A 20684-nucleotide genomic window follows, 5' to 3' on the forward strand; every position below is an offset into this window, starting at 1 on the left:
AGAAAATATTGCTCTGAGTTTAGGACTATGAGAGACTAGTCTGGATTAGCGTCTGCAGTAGGCAAAATGATGGCCACCCAAAACTATTCCACTCCTAATTCTAAACCTGTAAATAGGTTATGTCACCTGGCAAAGGAGAATTAAGTTTGCTAATCAGATAACTGCAAAAATAAGAACATTATCCTGGATTCTCCAAGTGGATGAAATGTAATCACAAGGATCATTTAAAGTGAAATTGTGAAATCAGAGTCAGAGAGATTTCAAAGACCTGCCATGCTGGCTTTGAAGATGGAAAGGGGGCCACACACCAAGGACACAGCCAGTCTCTGGGAGCTGGAAAAGGCAACTCAGTGACTTCTCCCCAGACCTTCCAGAGGGAACACAGACCCATGGAGATTTTTTTTTTCCGTCTATTAATACCATTTCAAATTTCTGACCTTCAGAACAGTAAGATATTAAATTTGTGTTAAGTCGCTAAATTTGTGGCAATTTGGTACAGCAGCAATGAGTAGCACAGAGCTAGCAGAGTAGTTTTCTAGCACAGAGTCCTAGAATAAGTACGCTGTAAAGAAGTTTGAATGCCCCATGTAAATTTGGTTATAACAAGAATTTTAGGTGATTACAGATTTTGTATAAAGATATCCTGAGAAATAAGGTGTGAAAATGTAGGTTGGATCCCTTGAAAGTAAAGCTAGGAAACTTAGGTGTCTCTTAGGTGGTACGGGGAACTAGAAGATATCCTACTTACACTATCCTCTATGGATATTTTTTCCTGAAGACCAACCTGCTTTCATATCTTTTTTTTTTCCCCTTAGTGTAATCCATGTAATCTTGCCTGCTCCCTGTGCTCTAACATTTTAAGTCAATTGTTATTTTTTTCCTTGGTCCTCCATGGAAAATCTTTAGTTTCTACCACTTACAAGATACAGAGAAAGAAGTAAGCTTAAACAAACAAACAAAAACAACAACAAAATCCCCTCTATATGCATTAACAATTATTATGTGTATAGCACAATAACCCAACACATTGGAATCATACACACATAGTTATTATTAATGCATGTGGGTTGTTTTTTAAAAGCCTACTTCTTTTCCTATATCCTCCAGAATTGAGGTGGGAAAATAAGGGATCATGTGGATGATAATGGAAGATCTTTTAGTATAGTACAGGTTAAAAACAAGTATTTCACTAAGTTTTGCATAGATTCGTTGGCATTTGTATAGACAATACAAACATTGGTGTTTACAATTAATCTATGTAGCAATTCATAAGATACAAAGTGTTTTTATATTTACTCATTTAATTCTCAAGGCAACCTGAAAAGTTGCGTGTTGTTGTGACCATCTCCATAGATGGGAAAAGTTTCATACTGCTACCAAGCACCTGAGCAGGATTCAAATCTGACTATCCTGTCTTTAACCCTCTACTCTCATAAACTGTTCTACAATCTCTGCAGTGCCATCCTGTAGCTATTTGCTTCTTGGAGACTAGAAGGATAAAGTTTATGGCGAGGAATCATGGATGAACACGTAGTGGAGGGGTAGACATTTTGGCCCTGGCAACTTACCTGCCCTTCCTGGTTTTTCACTTATTTCTCTTTGCCTCAATTTGCCACCTGGGGTCTCCCCCAAGAACTGAGTGTGTGTGTGTGTGTGTCTCTGTGTGTGTGTGTATGAGCATGCGCCCTGCTGGGGGGGAAAAAAAGAATATTCCAAATAGGATAAGTACTATACCTATGGATGGATTCCAGATTGTTCACACTTTAGAATACATTTATTTCTTACTGGGGCACTTGATGAATTACCAGGATTTTGTAAAGGGCTGGAATAAAATCAGTATTATTTCTTGGGGCTAATTTTTATTCAAATATTTGATATAAAAAAATTAATTTATCTGGAAACTTCTACAATTTTCATATTGAAGTATATTGTGGAATATAATACAACATTTTTAAAAAGATTTTATTTATTTATTAGAGGGAGAGAGCACAAGTAGGCAGAGCAGCAGGCAGAGGGAGAGGGAGAAGCAGGCTGTCCACTGAGCAGAGAGCTAGATGCAGGGCTTGATCCCAGGACCCTGAGATCATGACCTGAGCTGAAGAAGGCAGACCTTTAACCAACTGAGCCACCCAGGCTCCCCATACAATACATTTTTACTATTTATTTAAATGATAAAACATGAAAGTTTAAAAAAATTGTCACTCACAATGGGCTATTTCAGTTTATATCCCCAACTATTCAGGGATAAAGTTTATTATTCCTCAGATCATAGGTTTTTCCCTATGGAAAAGTTGGCAAGATATTTGTACTTTATACTTCATGATGTATTTTATTACATTATTGTTATTTCAATACAATATTATTATTTACATACTCTTTAATTTAATACTTATAATAAAATGATGAAATACATGTGAAGAATTTACTATAATGATTGGTACATAATCTTCAAAAACAAGTATCTATTATTGTAACCATTATTGAGGATAGTCTGTGAGATCTATATTAATACCCTCCTGCTATATTGTAACTGTGTAGGAAAGAGATGGAATTATTGCATGGAACTAAACTCTCAATGGAAACTGATGCTGTATCTTTCTTTTTTTAAAAAAAATTGTACTCCTTATGAAAAAAACAATTGTACTTCTTATGTATAAAACAATGTACATTCCACAGCTGTTGTTAAGTAATAATTTTTGGATGAATCATGATTTTACATAATATGCATATAATTCACGAAGTTGGAAGAGAGAATATTTCTAGTTAAAACAAATCTTGAGCCTATCTCTATCTCCAACGGAGTACAGCGAGGCCCGTTTTACCTTGAGAAGTGAAGTGCACTTTACATTACTTAAAATAATGTACTCACACTCAGTATTTTTTTTAAGATTTTATTTTTTTATTTCAGAGAGAGAAAGAGAGCGAGAGCATGAGCATGAGGAGGGGAGGGTCAGAGGGAGAAGCAGACTTCCCTCACTGATCAGGGAGCCCGACGCAGGACTCGACCCTGGGACTCCAAGATTATGACCTGAGCTGATGGCAGGCCCTTAACCAAGTGAACCACCCAGGTGCCCTCAAGTACTTTTCCTTAACAGAAGTTCATGAATCAGTCACTATGGTGTCCATATTTGGGCTTAGGAGAGCAATCTTCTAATTCTATAAAAGTGTAAGAAACATTTTATGTTCATATGCTTTTTCCTGTGAAGAGTCTATAGTTTTCATCAGATCATTGACCAAAACATACATGTTAAGAAGCAGTGCTGCACTTGGTTGAAGGCAAATGATCCTGAAACCACTTCACAGGGAACTAGGATTTCTGGATATTAGAGTTGGGGAGAAAAAAAGAAGAAAGGAAAGAAGGTATAAAGGAAGGAAGGAAGGGAGGGAGGGAGGGAGGGAGGAAGGAAGGAAGGAAGGAAGGAGGAAGGGACACTCTAGTAGAGTGAGAAAAATAATTTCACAAATAATTTAATTACTTACTCTATTATGAAACCACTTACTCATCTAGCATTTTGTAAGACTTTTTAAAAAAATTCCTTCAGTAAAAAGTATGTAAAACTCTAACTGCAGCAGCATCTCTAATACGCTTTAAGCCTGAAAATGTTGCAACTTACAGTTAATAATTTTTTGATTTATGTATTTAATATAGTTATAGCTTAGTATGCAATGTTCTGTTGAGATAACCCAACCTAATTTAGGTGAGATATATGAGAGAATATTCTATTCTGATTCAAGTACCAAGGATTAATTTCATGGAGTAGGAAGCACAGAGGGATTTAAATAATCAGGACTTGGAAATGAAGACATAATAGGAAAAAGCACATCATCAATATACAAATATTGTGCATAAACAAAAAGTTAAAATGATACTCCACTACAAAATGGAAACCGAAAAGTCTGCTATATTTGGAAAATAATAGAATTTTTATTTTAGTAGACTAAAAAGCATTATTATCATTATTATTTAAATACTACTGTAAAAAGTAATAGATGATTATGTTATTTGCCTTTCTTTTAATATCTTTTTTCTTTTCTTCCTATATAAATGTTTTGCTATTTTATTCTTAAAAATCATAATCTGAAAGCCTTGAATTTCACACTTGTCACGAGTTTGGGAAGTAAAGTAGGCTATAAATCACTGCTATGCAAAACAATTTTTCTTAATTTAATTTTCTTCTTCTTAGAACCCACTCAGTAATTAGATTAGTGGACTGTTGTGCCCTGGAATAAGTATATGACTATACTGCTTAGCCTAAATTGTTTTGACAACAGATTTGTAGAACTAGGACACAGTTAAATTGGGTTTATTTGAACACCAGACGCTTGAATCTTGGAATATCAACTACCCTCCAGTCATTTCCTAAGCCATGAGAGCATGATCACAGGAAATTCATCATTTCCCCAGAAAGAGGGGGTTTACTGTGTGTCAGACCTTCTGTGCCTTATTCATTTAGCCACACGTGTGTCTGAGATATGGATGCTCTCTTCTGGTTACTCTTGGAAGTACCACTGAGAATCGGTAACATAACACTTGGTAGTTAAAGAGCTTCAGAACAGCGTGTAGCCATCGACCTCTAAGGGTCTCCCTGAAATTACAGAGCTAAAATACAAATCTGTGTCTTCTTAAACACATGAACTTGAAAATAGTTATTGAATAACATTTCTATTTATGGTTCCATTGGGATGCCATGAGCTTAATTGTGTACATTTTCAACAGATGTCTGCATTAAAATGCTGAGGTCTCCAATGCCAGTTCCTATAAAGAAAATTCACATGAATATGTCAATTTTCTAACTTGGAGAAGGTGGAAATTTAAGCATTTTAAGCTTCTCCCTTAAAAGAAAAGATTATCTGATATGCACCATAATAAATATATTAGTATAAATATAAATAGTAATATAATAAAACCTTACTAAGACCAACTTTGATATTTCTTAATCTGTGACAATTTAATCATGTAGTAGCCTAACCTAGCATTAAACTGAACACCATGAATGGAATAAAGTGTTTAAAGCTATGATATGTAACAAAGTGCTGCTATAAAAAATTGACCAAAAAAAAATCCCTTTAAAGAAAGACAGTGATATTAAGTTCTCTAAAATTATCACTTTAATAAAGCTTACTTAATAATTATATGTTGTGTACTAATTATAGTTTACACCTATCTCATCAGTAAGACAAGTCTCATGGACTGCAAGGTTCCATTGTTACCTAAACTATTTAAGCCACTTAAAACTGTATAAACTATACAACTAACTATACAACTATAAAACTAACTATACAAACTTTATAGCCAATTCAAATAAACTATTATTTTTAAACAACTCTACAGTTAAGACGGGCAATTTCCTAAGAGAGTTTTATTTTATGAATAGTAAACTAAAATCAATCTTAAATAGAACACTTAAGCGTTTACAAAATTGAAGGTCGCATTTGAGTCACCATCTGTGATGATTGGGTCCAACAGATTTAGCTGCCATTTCTTAGTAATATCTTCATGGAAGTTTAATTGCGTATAGTTTTACAATAACAAATCTGTTGAGAAAAAGTATGGTTTAGAGAAAATAATTAAATCCATATACCTTCCTACATAATAATTATTCTATTTAATCTGTATTATGTCATACTATAATATTGTATTAGTAAAATGACTTCAGAGAATATACATTCACAACTCTTGTATGTTTATATGACCACTATCAATATTTAATAAGGAGGTTATACAAATTCTTAATTGTAATTTTTCAGGGAAATGTGTCAGGTTTACTTTTTCTGACATATTCTATATTATTTCATATCTCACAGAGAAATGTATTAATAAATATGATTCCTTTCTGGTGTCCAGGCTGCTGTACAGATTTCAATCTCTTTAAAAATTGTTTTCAATATGTTTTTCCTTACCCTAATAAATTTTTTTCCTTAGCTAATCACACTTCTGATTCTAATGACTTTACACAATCTGTGGAAAAAATAAAAATAGTACTGAAGCTATATTTTTCTTAAGGGCTCTGTTGAAATGTTCTGCAAGTGAATGTCTTCTACAAAATGCTTTCTGAGTCTCTTTGGGGAAGACTTTATTGTCCCTCTCTCTGTCTGTGACAAAGATAATGTGTGCTGACTGTTGACTGAATAACAATCTTCTCTATCATCCCCTTCCCACTCTCCCATTACTCAAAAATATTTCTACGTTGTTTTCATTTTCTGCTACAACTTATATCCCCATTGTTAAACATGCATTTGGCAATAGCAACTCTTGTTAGGGGTCTTTTTTATTTTATTTTATTTTATTTTATTTTATTTTATTTATTTTATTTTATTTTATTTAGCATGGTGACCAGAATATAATATAATAAGCATTCTTGAGAAAAGTTTTACTATTTTTTATTTTCTTTCCATAAGTAAAATGTGGCTACTATAATTCCAAAAAATTATGCTATATTCTTAGGAAAATTATACATTGAGAAAAAAATAACCAAAAAACACAACAAAAATGAAAAAAGTAAAAACTGCAACAGAAAATGTTCATTTATTTGGTTTTTAAATTTTCCAGAATAAATATCTGCTAAATATATGCTATGGAATCAAGAAATATCATCATCATACATACTCACTAAAGAGAATATAAAGAATGGGAAATATGATAATGGGTGAAACTGAACATAAAAAAGAAACACTAATAAAGAATTGAGGTTTTCTGAATAATTACAATTGAAATTCATTATGTTGGATGTGTATCAGGCAGAAATCAACTAGGCTTTCTGACTCAATAAATTTGTTTAACGGAAAATAGAGAGAATAAATTGGGGGGAAAGTTCAAGAACTGTTTTTCATTCACTATGAATGCCCATCAATATGGCCTAAAAATATTTATCTTCCACACAGGTGGCAAAACTGATCTCCCATGGTTTGATGGAATTTTTATCTCATTGCTTTTTTCTAATTGGCAGTGAAACATTGAAAATGTAGAATTGAACACTACTACAATGCTTCCTTTAATGAAGTTTCTGTCCTATTTCTTTGACACTATTTTTCTGAACCAAAGTTTCTCCTGAAAAAATAATCACAATATCACAGTCATTATTTTGTTTGTTTGCTTATCAATAGCATCAACTTTCTTTTTTAAAATTTTAAAAAATTGTTATTATGAACATAGCACCAATTTTTTTTTCTTTTTTTTTTTTTGAGATTTTTATTTATTTGTCATAGAGAGAGAGAGTACAAGCAGGAGGAGCAGCAGGCAGAGGGAGAAGCAGGCTCCCCATGAGTAGGGAGCTCGAAGCAAGACTTGATCCCAGGACTCTGGGGTCATAACCTGAGCTGAAGGCAGACGCTTAACTGACTGAGCCACCCAGGTGTCCCTAGCACCAACTTTCTAATTCAAAATACACAAGTACCTTCCATTGGTCTAGTCATTTAATTACTTTTAGCATCTTCTTCATTACAAAATAAAGATGTTTCTTTAAACTGGCTTTACACAACACTAACAGAGTTTTTGATGTGAGAGACAATACATAGTTTTCTTGTTCCACAAAATTAGCATCTAAATCTTGTTTATTCTTTTTACTTGCTCATTTAATTAGTGACACTTCAAATCCTCAAATATAATCAAATAGATGTATTTCAACTCTTAAAAATATGTCAGGACAAACAAAATAAAGAATGCAACAAAGTGAAAACAAAACCAAAGAATGATAAACCCAAATGTGCCTTAGCCATAGAAAATGTCATCCATAATAAAGTTAACACCACCCAAATTTGTTTAGTAAACTCTCATTACTTTAATAATTTGTTTATCTCAACTGGTTCCTACCTTTGAATCCTTTCTACAATGCCATTTCTTATGTTCCACAGTGGACTCTTAATACATTTAGTTCTAAATACACAGTCATTGACTTGATCGTTCCTTCAATTCCATGTAGAAACAGAACCTGGCACTTCTCTGATGATCGTCCCCACCAGCCTTCTGAATTTGATTTTACAAGTCCCTACCATTGAACATCTTTTTTCCTTTTGATTTCTTTCCTTCTGCACTAACTGACTTTTTTTCACTCCATATTTGTGTTGGGATTGGGTGGAGAGTATGGCATGTGAGAAAGGTAGATGTGGTGTTGAAAATTGAATTAAGAAAGACCCAGAGTTTTATCAAGTTAAAATTATATCTGAATTACAACTCAACATATTTATTTATTTTGCAATATACTTTACTTTGAGTTGTAATTCTTCTTCCAAGTCTGATATTTATAAAGTACCTAAAACATGATTATTATGTATGTTAGACTGCTCTACTTCTTGTGACTTATCTATTGTATTTCTCTATATAATCAAGGAAAGTGTTTTTTAAAAATATCATCTGCAAATGTTTAAAGGATATTATGTGTTAATAAAGAAGTATCTTGAAAAATAGCTGCTCCGGTCAGAATACTTTTGGTTGCAAATGACAGAAATCCAAATGAACTAACTGAAGTGGAAAATGGCATTTTCCATCTTCCAAATGGAAGATCCTGTGGTGACTCAAAGAATTAACAGGAGATAAACAGAAATTATCAAGTGCTGTTAAGATTCTCCACCTCTCCCAATCTTTTTTTCTTTTTTACGTTGCTTGGCTAAATCATTTCCTACTGCAGTCAGACTTTATCTACCTCTTTCTTCCTAAGCTTTAATACAGTATACCATATTCCATGGAAGAATGTGACTGACCTGGATTGAGTCATAAGTCTAACCATAATTTTTCTGACCATTGGACTGAAGTGATTAGTTGACAAGGTCTGGGGCTATTGGCCCAAATTGAGAGCTAGACTGTTAAAGCATTATGACTGGAAGTCCTTTAAGAAAGTATCATTTCATGGGGACAGAAACAGTATTTTTCACAGAAATGAGGGGTATGTATTACCATAATAAAATGAAAATAATTCTGGAATGGTAGAAGCAAATTCAGGAGACCTTAATATTGCACATTTCATAACCCTTTCCCTGTTTTTTTCAGCAGGAAAGAATTGATTAAGGCAGAAAATGAGATTTTTCTAAAAAAATAAGGAAGCAAAGAAAGAAGATGCCTAACAATTGTTCATATTATCTCATGTATTAATTAGATTGGAGATTGCTTAAAAAAAAAGATTTTATTCATTTATTTGAGAAAGAAGAGAGAAAGAGAGAGCATGAGTGGGCAGAGGATGGGGGTAGATGGAAAGGGAGAATCATACTACCTGCTTAGATGGGACTTGATCCCAGGACCCTTGGATCATGACCTGAGCTGAAGGCAGACACTTAACCCACTGAGATACCTAGATGCCCCTAGGTTGGAGATTGCTTTGTGAAGATATGAAATAAATAAAGTTGCTTCTCTATAGACATTTTCTTGCATAGCACATATGACTTCAAACATATCTCTACCTTAACTTAGAAACAAGAAAGATAACAGAATAAAATATCTCTGCTAAAATCATGACCTTTCTGTGTTGAAAATTTCACAGCTTGTGTCTTTCTCTACCCTCACGTCTACTTAACGGCAAATCTTTTGAAATCGTGGCCTCTTGAGCATGACCATAGCCACTGAGTGGAAACTACCACAGATCACAAGTACTGATAAGATATATACTTTGGATGCTTGTGTAGATTGGCTTCCCATATTGAATTACATCTGCAACTTAGATTGGTTAAATCCTATAACTCAAAATTATGCTTGGAAATTGGAACAAATGAAGCAAACAAACAAACAAAAAACCCCTTTCATTTACTGATTTTATACAACTCTAGTGACCTTAAAAGATTATAGTTCAAAAAAAGAAGCATCTGCTGGTGATATCATTTAAACTTGCAGTCAGTATAAGTGGTTTTTCCTATTTATAATAAGCAAAAGTACACAGACAAATATGGAACTAAAATAAAATCAGATCACTAGTGTGGTTTGGCCCAGTATAGATTCTGATTAATCATCGCTTTCTACATACTGTGCTTTTGTAAGACAATAAGCAATAAACCCCATTAAGCGCCCTGATCACATATACAGGATGTTTCCTTGCTATTTCAGTAAAGTTAGATTTCTCTTCAAAATATTGACATGGTATTTAATAAATCTTGGTTAGCCTGCACCATTCAGACATCTAAAAGAAGTTCATTTTGTCTTGTTTGTACAATTTATGAAGTCTAATATTTACTCAGAATTTGCCTAACCTCGAGATCTCTCATATGGGGGAAAGAAGCAAAACAATTCAGCAAAGTATGTGAAAAAAAACTTATTTACTTATTATAAATATTCATGAAGGGCATTATTGGTAATATTGCTACACTGCCACCTCTTGTGGTGACTCCATGAAAAGCAGTTAAATAAACGTCATTGGCTGGTTGCCATCTCTAGGGCTCAAAAAGGTCTCTTGAGGATTCAGGTAAGAGCTGCTATGTAGGCAATTTATAACTACATAAACAGGTTCATTGTAGTAGCAGACTATATCACTTATGAATGAATTCCATACAAAGAATTAGCCAAATACAACCAATTTCATTAGAGATTTATTTTTGAAAAATTATTGTATGCTGTGAAGTACATTTTACTCAGAGAACAAAAAAATATCAGAATTCAAGTCCTGCATCTGCCATAATTAATATATCACCACGTATTAATCTTTATCTCAACCTCAGTTTTTCAATTATTGAAACAAAATTATGCTTTTGTTCTCTAAAAAGCATCAACATTCATTCATTATGTGTATAATCCCACAATTTTCTCATTTTGTCGTATATACATAAGCACTATTAGCCCAAATTTCTACCCTTCTATGCTAGCTACCCTTGTTTTTTCACTTTAGTTTTTATTTCTTTATTGAACAATTGCATAATTTCATAATGGTATAGATGTGGTAGACGTGCCATCAATCCTCTTTCCCACCTCTCTGCTTGACATCAATAATTAATCATGATAGTTTTCCTTGCTAATCATCACATGTTATTGTATTTATCCACCTCCTAACTGAGTATAAGACATCCTCTAACAACTGACCAGGAATGGTATACAAATTGAAATCCACTGGCTAGCTCCAATAACTGTGTTTAATATTGAGAGGTCAAGTTCATTAGTCCATTCCACTTACATTTATTGCATAGCTACTACATATTAAAGAATTATCCTTGTTACTCTGTATTATTTATCTAAATGTATTTTCATCCTTCAGCATGTCAGTTTTATGAAATGAAACCTAATTGAGCAAAAGAAGCTGAGAATTAAACTGAAAAAAGCATAGAAACCTGACTCCAAATTCCAATTTTATGAAGTACTTTGGGGAAAAATTATCTCATTTATCTGTCAACAATTTATGAAAAATATTTGAATGAACTGAAATACAAACGCATGTATCCAGTCATTTTAATCATTTATGATTTTTTAAAATTTAAATTCAATTAATTAACATATAATGTTTTACTTGGATCAGGGGTACAGATACGTGATTCATCAGTCTTATATAATACCCAGTGCTCATTTATGATTTTTTAATAGACAAATGTTTCACTTTTGCCTAAGTATCCAGAAGTGTATGACTCAGTATATTCCTTTAGCTAATCATGTACTTGCTCATTCAAAAACATAGTTATTGGGTATCATCTGTGGACCACATAAGGTTTGAGGTACTGGGTGTAGAACCCTGAGAAAGATAAATATAGCTCCTGCTTTTACCGAAAATAAATCTCAGTCAAGAAGACAATTTCAAAAGCCTAAGTGCTCTGATAGGACAAATATGGGATAGATAGCATGGATGAACACAATAGGACCTAACTGAGCCTAGAAAGACAGAGAAATCATCCTAGAGGAAATGGTCATTAAATTGGGCCTGAAAAACGCCTAAGTGTTACCTAGGCAAAGCAGAGAAATGGGAAAATATTCCAAATACGGTTAGTTATTGGCATATAAAAGTCTTGGAGGCTAAGAGCTAGTTAGATTAAAAAACTAAAAGGTAAGACTTGTTGGAGTTTAAAGTGGAGAGGTGAAGTGAGGAGACATGAATCTGGAGACATATGCCAATGACAAAACAGTCCAACAAGTTATAGTGAGGAGTTTGAACATTACTCCCAAGGAAACTCGAAAACAATGAAACATAAACAGGGAGTAACATGATTCACGTTTCATTTTCGAAGTCTCTCACTCTCATTGGCAGATATTATACTGAATAGATGAAACTGGAGGGAGGCAAAACAAGGAGAGACATGGCACAAAGTCCAGGCAAGACTTTGTGGCCTGGATTCATGGTCATGGTGAGGATAGGGAAAATCGCAGGTTCCTCATTGGGGCAGGCGGTCGTGCGCAAAGCAGAGTCAGCAATTGGGAGAGAAGCAGGTCTGTGGAGTTAGATGGGAATAGGAGAGGAGCATGAGTTAATTCAGTTTTAGGTGTGTTGACTGTTGATATATCCAAAAAATATACCATATTGACAGTTTGAAATACAAAATACATCTATGCTTGTCTATATTTATATCTACATGTCTATATCTCTATGTGATATCTACATCAACTTCTATTTATGTTTTATTTTTGTAATATATGCATATGCTTAAGAAGCATCAGATAAGTGATAAAATTTAAGTTTTAGGAGTGGCTACAATTGCCAAAGTGTGGATATGAAGAAGGCTTAAATTGTTATAATATAGTGTCAGAGACACAAGGGATAAACCAAAGAAGTTGAGGTGGGGGATTTAAATATATATTAAATGGAGAAGCCAAGAAAAAGTGCTAGAAAAGTCTTCATATGTGTATAACAATATGTGTTAGCCTACAAACAAAAATTAAAATTATCATTTGACAATATGGCTTCTTAAAGTAACAAGAAGTATGTCCATACAATTGAGTAGTTGGTGAAACTAACAAATGCTTATATTTAATACCCATGGTAATACCTGCTTATTCAAAATCTTGTCCTTACGGAGACTGGATCATGATAACTGAGCACTGAATTCACTATATGTTGAAGCAAAATCGGGGATGCAGTAGTTTTTCTCTTTTTACAATATCACGGAATCTCTTCTGATTAGAATGAAAGTATATTAAAGTTCAGAATCTATTCCATCAATCATCTGCTTAAAATAAATATGTAAAGTTAGGTTTTGAAAATAAGCTTACTTAAAAATAAAGGGATAAAGAAATGGGGGGCAATCAGAAGAGGGAATGAAGCATGAGAGACTATGGACTCTGAGAAACAAACTGAGGGCTTCAGAGGGGATGGGGGTGGGGGAATGGGATAGACTGGTGATGGGTAGTAAGGAGGGCACGTATTGCATGGTGCACTGGGTGTTATACGCAACTAATGAATCATCAAACTTTACATCAGAGACCAGGGATATACCGTATGGTGACTAACATAATAAAAAAAATTAAAATTAAAAAAAATAAAAATAAAATAAAATAAATTAAATTAAAATTAAAATTAAAATATATATATATAGGACAACAATCTATGGATGTTTCTAAACAACGATACCATGCCTGATTGATTACTTTCACTTCAGTCTAACTAGCAAATGCAATGGAACAAAAATGTAAGGAAAACATAATAAAGGTCCCTAAACATTTTTATCCCTTTATAATCCACACCTTGATTTGAACCTAGAGATATGCTTTAATCCTATTAGGAAAAATATTACACCAACCAAGAAAAGTGACCTTATAGTATCTCATAGTTGCTTTCCTTACACTCTCTCTCAGTCAAAATCCTAATTAATGTACCTCAATGTTTTTATTCACAAAGCAGATCCCCAGGTCTTCCTGAGAGCTTTAATATCATGAGAAAAATCCTGCAGTCCTGTTTTGTCACCCCGCTAAAATCTATACTCATTATCACCTCACCCTCTGTCATTCTACTCAGTGCTGTGAATTCTAGTGATTTTTTATTCTTGAAATTTTCGGTCAACTCCATATTTTCTGGTTTGTTTCTGAGGAAGTATGCTAGACTGGAGGAGGCTGAGAAGAGAACGTGATGTTGATGTAGCAGTTGCTATGCACTATCCAAAATATACACTTAATCTTCACACTAAACTGGCATTTTTTAAATCACTATAGAGACTGATTGACCCACAGAAGCTTTGTTGCTGTCATATTTACAACTCTGACTGACAGTGTCAAAGTCAATAGATACATTCAACCACATCTAATAGTAATAAAATTAGCTGGACAGAGGTTAATATAAAATCCCCCGTTTATATAGTGATTTGTCCTAAAAGTGAAAGATCCCATTTTTTAAAAGTATCATAAGTGTAAGTTGGAATATTTCTGGAAGTAAAAAGTAAAATTAAAAAAACAAAACAAAACAAAAAAACTTTCTTTTTCCCAGACAAATACTTGAATTATAGAGATTTAAAAAATGAACAGTGGTAAAGTGTCATTTTCTGATTTGTATTCATCCACTTTAATTGGAATTAGATGTGTATTTAAGCATCTATATAATAAATACATTATGTAAAGCAATGGGTGAAGAACAACTATACCATTTTCTCATTCTAGGTATTGCCTCCACAATCACTTTACAATTCACTGAGAATGTTAAACATGTTTATAAAAGAAAAACAATGTTCATTAAATTACCTCGAAAGCCAGGTTTCTGATTCCTACTCTTTTAGAATTTCATTGGTTATTATGATTTCTTTTCACTTACTTTGTTCTTAAGAAATAAAACATCTAAGATAGAGTTGGAGCCTTCTGCATATCTGCCAGTTCCACTCCACACTACTTTACACCAAGGAAAACATGATCTCTAACTCTTTGCTTCTTATTTTCATTAATTTTTTATAACTATGATAAATGTATGAATCCATAAACTATATAAAGTTTTTATTTTCATCTTTTGATATCTATCTACAGTGATCTGTGTATGTATAATCTGTAAATATAAATAGATGGATATAGATAGATGATAGATGATAGATAGATGATAGATAGATAGATAGATAGATAGATAGATAGATAGATAGATAGATCATCTGTAAATTCCTAGTTTTGTTTCAGAGTATGAGTTTTAGCAAAATTAACAAAACTGACTCAAAAATGAATTCTGTGGAGTCCAAACACATTGTTTAACGTGACTCATTAAGTTTCCACCACTGAAAACTCTTACAAACTACTGGATGGAATGTAAGTGGGTACTTTTTGAGAGAAACTTGTCAGTATATAGTAAAGTTTAACACGCACATATTCAACACGAACAATTCCATACATAGGTAGAAAGGGGGGAACATGATGTGGTGAGCACTGGGTGTTATATGCAACTGATGAGTTATTGAACACTACATCTGAAACTAATGATGTACTATATGTTGGCTAATTGAATATAAATGGAAAAAAAAAAAAGAAACCATAGAAAATCTCATTCACATGTGCAAAGGAATCATGTAAGTGACTGTTGATTGAAACAGTTCTTTTGATAGCAGCATAGTGGAAACTTCTCAAATGTCCACCAAAAACAGAATGATTAAACTGTAGTAGAATCACATCATGGAGTTTTAGAGCTCTTTAAAGTAAACCCAAATTACATATGTTAATATGAATAAATGGGTGAAAAGGAGCCCTCACCTCTTGGTCCCTCTCATTTGGAACTTCATTTCAGCAACAGGTGGCTGGGGGTAGGATGAGAAATGTTGACGGCCTGCTCCTCCCCAGAGGACAGCCCTCCACCTCTGAGCCAGGAGTGGGAAGGAGTCTTGTGTTCTAGGCTGCCCCATCCTGGAGCAGTTTCCATCTCACCGAGCTGGAGCAGGGAGGGAGAGAGCACATCTTGGCTTGAAGAACACAGAGTCTTGATTTTATTAAAATTTGTTATTTGAATTTTTTTGAATAAATATTTCTTCATTTGTTGCATGCCTTTAGGACCATTTTCAGATTTTTTTTTAAAGATTTTATTCATTTTTTTGACAGAGAGAGAGAGAGAGAGACAGCCAGCGAGAGAGGGAACACAAGCAGGGGGAGTGGGAGAAGAAGAAGCAGGCTCCCAGCAGAGCAGGGAGGCCGATGCAGGGCTCGATCTCAGGACCCTGGGATCACGCCCTGGGCCAAAGGCAGATGCTTAACCATTGAGCCACCCAGGTGCCCCAGAGATGTTAAATATGTATTTAAAAAAATAAACTTGACCAGTTTTGTTGAGAAGAATGGGTCTGCAGAGTACTTCGTGCTGTCATATAGGAAGTAGAACTTCTCTGTTAGCACTTAGGTAGAATCCCACAAGTCTGATATGTAGTGTTTTAGTTGTTCTTTAATGATGTAAGTATATATAATATATTATTTTACATTATATAATATAAATTAATAATAATAAATCCATAATATAAAGTTTAAATTACATAACACATACCTTTATAATTGCCACGATATTCATTCTTACCCCCTATTTAGAAGTTAATGTTTTATTTTATTGTATTATTTAATTGGCTATAATTTTATGGAGTTATTTGTTGCCTTCCATCATAGTAGAGTCTCTTAATAGACCCTCATTTATTTTGGGAGAATTGTTATTATTTTATTTCCCCCTAAAATTCCAAATCCAAACTCACATTTCTTCCTTACCACAAGCAGTCATGTTAATAGATCTGATACACGTCCTTTGCTATGAACTCATCTTTGTAAGACCTATATGTAACATTTTGAATACAAGAGTTTTATTTTTATAAATTGTATCATGCTATGAATGTCTTTGTTTCTTGACTTTTTCACTTAACGTATATTTTTAGATGTCTGAAACTAATGATGTACCATGTGTTGGCTAAGTGATTTTAAATTAAATTAAAAAATAAAGTATATTTTAGTATCTACTCATGTTGCCCTACACAAACTAGTTTTTCTTTCTAAGATACTATTCCAAAGTACACATAACAAATGCTAGTTAGCTATTCTCCTAGAGGTGCACTTTCAATTTCCCTAAAAATCTCTTTTACTAGAAATATCCATGAAAGTTTGGACCCCAGCACACATATGGGTCCTGATGGGGGCCTTGATTTCCTAAAAATTACTTTTCATCTGGAATTCCAGTTACACTGCAAACTTCCTTACACTTGGCCCATGCTGATGGGAGACATAGACTTTGTTTTAAAACCTGAGTTAAGGGAGCACTGTGTTGCTTGGATTTTGATGGTGCACCTCATGTGGGCTCAATAACAGGTTTTTCCTTTTTTCAGTGGGCATTGTAGATCCAGATCTCTCCTCCCATATTCTATCTTGATCTGAAGCCTTCATAGTGGACCACAAAGTCATCTTTGTCCTTTGTCTTAGGACTTAGTCTTAGTGTGCTCCCTTAATTTAGTACTTGAGGCTACCCATTTCTTTTGAATTTAGCTTTTATTTTAATTGTTTTATCTAGCATTTCTATTTGTCCTAACAGGTAAGGGCAAGGTGTGCTTCACCTGTGCTTGTCATGTTGCTAAAACTTCCCCCACGTACTACTTTCCAAAACTTAACACCTTTATATAGTTGGCAGTTGAGAATTTTGACTAATGAGAACATATGGTACTGTCAGTACAACAATAACATGCTACTTAGAATAAAATCAATTGTCTATCAAAATTAATCTTTATCCTTTTAAGAAGAATATGCACTACATGCCCTAAATCACAATGCAAGATGTGCCTCCTGGAATTGTAAAATGTGGCAGTATGGTCAACAAAGGGAACAACTATTGGTAAAATAGAAATGCTCATAAAAAGTAAACATTTTATAAAACCAGGTTTTTTTTCTGTGATTAGGTGGATAAGAATAAATCAGAGCAAATATTGTATTGTAGCTCGGAGGGAAAAATGAGACTTTTTAATCAGTATTGCATTCATTCTTTATTTCTATTTCTTATTTTCTTCCTTCCAAAGCAAAATTAGGATGTCAAACATCATTTCGGAAAGAAAAAAATTCCACATTATATGCCATGTATCCTAATAGGTTTATTGTTTGTCTTATGATGTATTTATTAAAGTACAATTGTTGGCAGATCATTCGGAGAACCAGAGCATGGAGGAAGTGGGTAAATTTGAAAGATTGCTGCATTGTTCTGTGGCAATTTTCTGAAGCTGTTTTGACAGGAATATCATTTTAATAGTTTTATTTTCTTGTCAGTAATTGCTACTAGCAAGCTGAGGTATGGCAGAAATAGAAGAAAACTAAATATAAGAGTAACAGGATCATTTGACTTTCAGAGCTCTGTCTGGATGTGTTGAGGGTGAGGAAAGAAAACTATGAATGGTTTTTATGTCTCTGAGAGCTCTTAGGGGCTCATTATTATATCTCATTTGATTGGAGAGTAAAGCTCCTAAGTGTTCTTTGTGATTTGCAAAATTTTTTAAAAACTAAATTAAGAATTTAGAACCTTAGATTTCATTTAAGATGATTTGAGACCTCAGAAATTCCAGATAAACAAGGTGGAAGTTAGAATTTAAACATTTTAAGACACCATTCATTAAAATAGTTAGGTTAGGTCTAAAAGACACTGTTGCAAAAATAGAGGAATTTGACTTAACAAGGCTAATCATACTGAGAAACAAATATTAGAAAATATCCTTGGTATATGAGAGCTGTTAGAACTTCATAAATTTGAGTACTAGAATTTTATTTTGGTTGAGGAATTGTAATAAGCTTAAAATCAAATCAGACATTTTGTCCTTTAAAAACTAGTTCTATACAAAAAAAATTAACTACCTATAAATGGTGAAAATAAAAATTCTAATTGTCAAATTTGATTTCTATAATGATATTTTATTTTTTATTGTCAAATAACATGTGTAATAAATGACGCAAATTAATTGGAAAGATGGTGCTATTAGGAAAAAGTGTATATAAAACTCTTATATAGTAGGTGTGTGTGTGTTGGTGTGTGTGTGTGACAGGATAAACTCTTGGAATACTGTAGTGACTTGTTATTTACTATTGATTTTCAGGATCACAGAATAGCAGTGTCCGTAGAAACCCTGAAAATCATAAGACCTCATCTGTAGCTCTGAAGCTTGTTGGTGGTTAAGCTATCTTGATTAAATTTGTAGTTTTGCATGTTGCCATCTCAAAGACTTGCAGGGACAATGCCTTATTATCATGATAGTCAAAAATATGTTTCAATTTGTTATTTCTCTGTCTAGCTAAAGTCTTCCTTCAAGATGATTTACTTTGATTTGTTCCATTGAGATAGGGAGAACTTGTCAGCATTCTTTTCCCTCCACACATGCAGAGACACACATCAAGGCAATTGAGATTGATTTTGGCTACCTCTTTTTCAAAGGCATTTAATTTTATTGCTTTTATTTGTTTATTACTTAGCCACCTAATTGAGGTTTCTTACTTCTCAAAAAGTCAGGATCTTACTTTACAGAAGAATTTAGCTCTCCCTTAAGTAAGTTTGCCATTTCTCAATGCACTGAAAATTTCTTATACAGTCTTTGAATAAATCAACCTAATGGGAAGGACTAGATAAAACATTACAATAGTATATTACATATGAATCTTTACTACCCCAGTACAGTAGTTATATTTTCCTTGATCATACTCACAAAATTCCTTTTTAATACTTTGCACTGACTTTTATAGTAGTTTGGACTTTTTCACTTAATAATATGATTTTGCTAGCTCTTAGTAAACTTTTAATGAATTATAAATTTCATATCCTTTTCCGGTTTTGTTGTACTTGACTTTTTTTTTAAATATTTTATTTATTTATTTGACAGAGATAGAGACAGCCAGCGAGAGAGGGAACACAAGCAGGGGGAGTGGGAGAGGAAGAAGCAGGCTCACAGCAGAGGAGCCCGACGCGGGGCTCGATTCCATAACGCTGGGATCACGCCCTGAGCCGAAGGCAGACGCTTAACCGCTGTGCCACCCAGGCACCCCTGTACTTGACTTCTTTTTTTCTCTACTTTATTATTTGTTGTTTAGAACTATATGTATCACATGATCCAACCATTTACCTCTCTATTAAAAACACTTTTTACTGTAATAAATGTTATACATAAAACTCAATAGTTAATGTAAAAGTTTGTCTAGATTAGGGAAAATATATCACAGTGTCTTAGAAAAATTAGATTTAATTATATCAAGGCAATATTCACTAATGACTCAAATAACCATGTATAGTCAAAACGGTATAAAAGTTTATAACCAAGAGTCTTGTTTTTACTCTCCGTGTAGGTAGATACTTTTATTAGTTTTCATTGTGTTACTGTTTCTACATGAACATGCAAGCAAACATGAATATATTTTCATTTTTCTTCTTTCTACACAAAATTGTAAAAGTTAATATTTCCTTAATGCTTATTACTTGTGTAATGCTCGACTTAATAAATCATCATCTCTAATCCATGAGGTAGGTTCTATGTTATTTCCATTTATTAGGGAAGAAACTGAAATGTAGAACATTTTCATAATTTGCCCAAAATAACACTATTAAGTATGAGAGCTGGGTTTGAATCCAGGAAATCTGTCTTCCAAACCGGAAATCTTAATCAATAGGCTCCACTGCTACAATTATAGAGGAATGCCTGGACTGAAGTGTTAAGATTAACAGTAGATCCATCAAATTAGTGCTCATTGATAGAAGAATGGACTGTGAATTAAAGGTAAGATATTTTGTTTAAATGCTTCTACATACTTTCTGGTGTTTTTAAAGCAAATAAATCATGGGAGAACAACACCGACTTTGGTATTTATCCCAAGCACTGCAATTCTATGATCTAGATCTAGGTACTTAACTTTG

The 20684-nt window shown here is 33.5% G+C and overlaps 1 non-coding gene across 3 annotated transcripts in view; it reads right to left on the reverse strand.

The window, feature by feature from the left end:
- Positions 1–4007: 4007 nt before the first annotated feature.
- LOC105241479 overlaps positions 4008–20684 on the reverse strand; it is a 104735-nt gene continuing 88058 nt past the window's right edge. For 2 of the 3 annotated variants that reach the window (XR_004628892.1, XR_004628894.1), the window contains 3 exons: positions 15545–15719; positions 12880–13006; positions 10278–12324 (listed from right to left, as the gene is read on the reverse strand). This is a non-coding gene — a transcript (uncharacterized LOC105241479). Of the gene's footprint in view, positions 5536–10277; positions 12325–12879; positions 13007–15544; positions 15720–20684 lie in introns of those variants that run through there. The other variant, XR_004628893.1, reaches the window with a different exon arrangement.

Source organism: Ailuropoda melanoleuca, chromosome 11, assembly GCF_002007445.2.
Source record: "Ailuropoda melanoleuca isolate Jingjing chromosome 11, ASM200744v2, whole genome shotgun sequence".
Taxonomy (NCBI): Eukaryota; Metazoa; Chordata; class Mammalia; order Carnivora; family Ursidae; genus Ailuropoda; species Ailuropoda melanoleuca.